We start from the raw sequence: 6,000 nt of genomic DNA, 5'->3' as shown, positions 1-6,000 counted from the left end.
CATCAGTAAGAGGAGAAAAATACTAACAGCTATCAAATTGAGTTGTTGTGAGAAGCAAACGGCTTAATATAGTTCTTAAAACAGCACCTGGCACCTATGCTATTCAGTGTGTTAATAAGCACCATTATTAAAACATAAGAAAAAATTAACAATACACTTTTTAAAAAGATTTTATTTATTTATTCATGAGAGACACAAAGAGAGAGAGAGAGGCAGAGACACAGGTAGAGGGAGAAGCAGGCCCCACACAGGGAGCCCGACGTGGGACTCGATCCCAGGTCTCTGGGATCAGGCCCTAGGCTGAAGAAGGCTCTAAACCACTGAGCCACCCCGGCTGCCCAACAATACTTTTTTTTATTTAAAACATTATTTTAATTTTTTGAGTAGGCTCCATGCCCAGTGTGGGGCTCACACTCATGACCCTGAGATCAAGAGTCATAAGCTTGGGACACCTGGGTGGCTCAGCAGTTGAGTGTCTGCCTTCAGCTCAGGACATGATCCTGAAGACCTAGGACTGAGTCCCACATCAGGTTCCTCGCAGGGAGCCTGCTTCTCCTTCTGCCTGTGTCTCTGCCTCTCTCTCTCTCTCTCTCTCTCTCTCTCTGTCTCTCATGAATAAATAAAACCTTTTAAACAAAAAAGAATCACTTGCTTTACCACTTGAATCAGTCAGGCACCCCAGCAATACATTTTCTTTTAAGTAGGCTCCATGCCCAATGCAGGGCTTGAACTCACAACTCTGAAGTCAAGACCTGAGCTGAGATCAAGAGTCAGATGCTATACAGACTGAGCCAGCCAGGCACCCCCCTCCCCGCCCCCGCAATACATTCTTAAATTATAGAAACTTAGTAAAATAAAAAACACAAAGAAGGGAAAATAAAGAATCCATGATGCTGGCATGTTTCTGAATACTATGGATGTTGGAGGGCAAGCCCATGTTCTATTCTTTCCATCTGTGAAATGGGAAGATAATAGACTCTACTGGGAGGGGAATACAGAGAGCTGTGAAAGGGATCTGTAAACTTCAAGTGGAATTAAAAAGTGAGGGATGGTTATTATTAGGAGTAGGATTACCACAGCATAAAAGAAAAGCCACATTGGCTGCAGGTCCTGAAGGCTGACAACAGCAGGAAGGAGATGGCTGGGCTTCCGCTTCCATCTCATTGGTTCCAGCACAGAAACCCCACCCTGGCTGGAAAGAGAAGATTGGGCCTTGTTGAAAGGTACCCCGACTATTCTCTTTTTTTTGTCAGATGTTAAAGGGTCCTCTCGGCTTCATATATGCATTTTTCCTTCTTCCTTTTCAATTCATTTTGCCTTTGACACCTCTGTATCATTACTTATTAGCAAGCTGCAGGCAATTTAATAGCTAATTTTCATTGATGCCAGGCTCTGTTCTAAGAGTTACTGTAGTAACTCATTTATCCTCCAAGCAACTGTTGGAGATACTTTTTTATTACCTCTGTTTTCCAGAGGAGGAAACTGAGGCATGGAAAAATTAAACAACCGGTATAGTCTGCAGGAAGTAGATCTAAGATTCAAACTCTTGCCGTCTGGCTGCAGACTGTTGATGCTCTTAGTCACTAGACCAGAACTCCTTTTAGACTTGATGACAATCAAGACAATTAGGGCAGAAGAGGCTCCAGGAAGACTACTCTACTGCAGTCCTCTCAGATCTCGAGTGACTACCCTGTGCAGAGGATTTGCTGAGACTGGGATATCTCAGAGCCCATATCTGCCCACTGACCTTGACCCCGAGAACCTTTCTGGGTCCACTAGCACTGGGGGAACCAGGAGAGGGGTCCGGGTGATCTGACTCCACAGCCCGTTCTGCTCATCATGAACCTAAACTGTCTTGAAAGGAGCACAAATTGGTAAAGGGTTTTCAGAAACAAATGCTGAAGCAGGCTGCTGGTATTTGTGGAGACTCCACATTCAGGATCAGTTTCTATTTCATGCTTCAGGCAACTGGCAAATACGACTGCAAACACTCCAGTGTCCAGAAGCAAGTTGCCAAAGACCCTCTGTTTGAGGAAGCACACCCGGCCCTCACTGCTGGGGGAGCGGCCGAGACCATTTGATGCCAGGTGATGTCTGCTGCTCTGACAGTTCCTGGAATCCATTCCTCCAGGAGTTTGGACAACATATGCTCTGACGGTGGCCTTTCCTCTCCCAGAACATGATGTCACTCTCCAACCCTAAGCCTCAAATGGTTTGCAGATTTTCTGGGGTGACTATTTCCTGTGTTCTGAGATCCCAGGTGGTGAAAGCATTCTCCTTGAGAACTGTGGACAGCGTTTACATGGAAAGCTGCTTACATCAATTAGGACATGGCTGGTGGCAAGGAACAGAAAACACAGCCCGAGCTCAATACACAATAAAAGGGAATTTATTAGCTCATGTAACCGGATGGTCTCTGGAGAGATTTCAGATCAGGATGGATAGAGTGACTCAAATGTGTCACAAAGGACCCAGCTTTCTTTCTACCTCTTCTGTTTTCTTGATGTCAGGTTCATCCCAGGGTGGGTTCCCCTCAGAGGAGCATGAGGACTCCTGGAAGCCTCTGGGAGCATGCTTCCTTGCCCATTTCTAGTGGAAAGAGTAGCTGTCCCAAACCATTAAATGCAAGTCCTGGGCCTCTGATGGGGTCGTCTAAGGTCCAATGCCCACCCCTGAACCAACCACCATGGCCATAAGCAGACCGCAATTGTTTTCTTTTTTTTAAATTGGGGTGCATGTGCATGTGTGTGTGTGCACGTGCTTTAACTGAAACACGCTACTGTCTTGCTTCCATGAGTGGCTGCAGCCATGGGAAAAGGGGAGGGGAACTGGTCCTGACCAGGTGGGGTCACATCCACAACATTCCCCTCACACATAGAACTAAACAGAGGAGCACAGTCACTACCATGGTTGGAGGGTTAGAGGTCGGCAGTACAGGGCCAAGGAGGAGTGAGCAGGGAGCAGGACTATCATGAAAATACACAGAGCCTCCATAAACTGTGGGGCCTAGGGGACACTGGGAATGCTTTGACCCAAGAGAAATCAGATCCAAAGTGGTGTAAGAAAACAAAACCAACACCAAAGGTGGCTTAGGAAGGCAAGAGCCTTCAGGGATGAAAGGAAGAAGAAGGTCCATGGGGTGGGGTTGGGTGCTGTTGGTCAGCTGAGGTGAAGAGGTGGCCCTCCTGCTGCTGGAATGCCCTCAACCCCTCAGGTCTAGGGAGAACTAGCCCTGGCAGGCAGGTCTGGGGCTGTTGGTGCTCCAGGCCGGAGGCTAGACAGGGCTCACAAAGGCTGCCCCTCCAGGGACAAAGGGTGCTGCCCCCCGCTCTTCTGCAGGGTGCCTGGGTCCCTGACCTTCTCCTGACAATTTACTTGTAATTCATGCTTGATCTCCATCAGCTTCTTCTGGATGATATCCTAGGAGCTGGCATAGATCATCCTGCCCTTAGAGAGTAAAGACTGAGGGATCCAGAGGGTAAACAAAAGGCCCCCCTTCTTGCACTCCTGTATCTCCTCATTTACATCAGAGAGGACATAGTGACAGTCCTTGATCATCAATGTCTTGACAAAGGTGACACAAGGGTTGTTGCCTGCCTGGCCCACATCACCAGGAACTCCTGGCCCTCCTCCCTGAGGACCTTCTTATCCTCCTGGAGGTCTCAGAGCACCACCTTCTTGTGCTTCTTTACCTCCTTTGGCATTGATGGCTTGTGCACTTGCATATCAGGAAACCCTTGATACCATTAGAGACAGTCACAGCAGAGACTGTGTTTCTGGAAGTGAAGAGGAGATGGCAAGGAGAGCCAAAGAAGGCAGGAGCCACTGCACTGCCACCAGGACCCCTCAGGCCAGGATTGTTTTCAGTTGGTCCATCGACCCCTAGATCTAGAAAGTGAGCACCATGTCCACCCTAGTACATTGTTCCTTTGATTTCTCATGGGTTTTTCTGGAGTCACTAAAAATACCAAATATGGTTCAATAAACCAACATAGTAAATGGCAACTAGTCTTCTGGTTGGCCAAGTCAGAAACCTTGGAATCATTCTTGACTCCTTCATTTCTTTCAGCCAGCCGTGTCCAGTTTATCATCAAACCCTATCAGCTCCACTAGGAAATACAGCAAGAATCTGACACCTTCTCACTTTGTCCACAGTGTCGCCCTGGTCTAAGCTGTCCTCATCTTCCATCAAACTACAGCAAGAGCCTCCCACTTGTCCCCTGCTTGCTCCTCTGTTATCTCATCTACAGGGAAGCCAGAGTAATCCTTTTAAAAAGTAAGCCATATCACATCACCTCTCACCCCAAAAGCCCCTGGTGGCTCCCCCTCACTCCAAAGAAAAGTCAAAAGACATAACAAGTGGCCTAGGAAGCCCTACCTGTTCTAGCTCATTACTTCAATTTCACCTCCTACTAGTTTCCCATTGCTGATTCTGCTTCAGCCAGACTGGCTTCTTGCTGTAGCCCCAAAATATCAAGTATGCCCTGCCTTCAGACCTTGTACTGAACACCTTTCTGCCCAATATCTTTTTAGCTAATTCCCTTTCTTCAAAAGTAATGTTATCAGAAAGATGTTGTGTGACCACCTGTGTGCAGACATACCTAGTCCATCTAGAAGCCAGTGACATTGATTTTCATAGCACTTGCCACTACCTAAAATATTTAAGTATCTGTTTACATATCATTTGTCTCTGCTAGAACAAAAGTTCTATAAGTTCATTTATGACATATCCCCCAATATCTAAAACAGTGAAGGCATTCAATAAATAGTTACAGAGAATGAATGAAAGATTTTAAAAAAATAATACGCAAAAGAGGAAATGGCTAACAACAGATGAAAAAAATGTTCAGCCTTTCCTATACACAAAGAAATTAGCCAATTCTTTGTTGGCCTCAGCAAGATTTTGGCCTCTTAAATTGGCTAGAACAATCAAATAATAAATCTATGACTGTTGATAACAGTGAATTGGTATTTTCATGTATTATTGGCAACCATCTCACTGAATCACTAAATAGATAATTGTTTGGTATCTGCTCTATACCAACCATTGTGCAATTTTCCTGGATATACCATAACCCATAATGAAAGCCAAAGTCTGTGTATTAGTCAGGATTGAATAGATTGGCTGTGGTAACAAATTAACTCTGGAATCCTACCAGTTTGCCATAACAAATGTTGGCTTCTTGTTCACTCAACATACCTTCCTCAGATTGGTAGAGGTGAGGTTTACCTCTTCCTTCCCCTCACATTTCTTTGGCCAGAAATAGTCACATCACATGGCCCTACCCTACTCCCACCCAAGGAGACTAAGGAGCGAAGTCCTCTGCCTGCCTGAAAGGAGTGAAGCGACAGATGTTGGTAAACGCCAATGATGTCTACCACAGTCCTGATCAAGAAATCTCAGCACCTACTGAAATAACCTAAAGCATATTAAAAGCTACATTAAGGAAGATGTTCAATAATGTCTTATTTACTATTTTGACAGATTGAGAGAATCTTAAAATGTTGAATAATGAGGAAATAAAGAATGGAATTATAGTTTGTCCGGGTACAATAGATTATTACACAGTCATAAAAATGATGGTTAATGTATAATTATTGTAAAATAGAAAATAAAACTTGGGAAATGAATACTGTAATTATATCATTAAAATATGCCTAATGAAAAGTATTCTTTAAAAATACAGATGTAATCATTCAATAAATATTCATTCAACAAAACCTCCTAGATGGTAGGCCCTGCAGATTCAGAGATAAAACACAGTGTGTCAGACCTAGAGGTGCTACAGCCGTGTAAGATTTAGGATGGATTAAAAGAAACCCCTGCCTAAAATCAGAACAGTGAGTCTAATAATTTTATAGATTCACATAGGGTAGACTTTTATTCCATTTTGACTTGAATCATGAAGGGAATTAGAGACAATGAATCATCACTCACTCAACAGATAGTTACCAAACATGCACTAAGTGGGTGGCCAAGATGATCGAGATGCCAGACCA

This window comes from Canis lupus, chromosome 15 (assembly GCF_003254725.2).
Source record: "Canis lupus dingo isolate Sandy chromosome 15, ASM325472v2, whole genome shotgun sequence".
NCBI lineage: Eukaryota > Metazoa > Chordata > Mammalia > Carnivora > Canidae > Canis > Canis lupus.
This window is presented reverse-complemented; position numbering follows the sequence as displayed.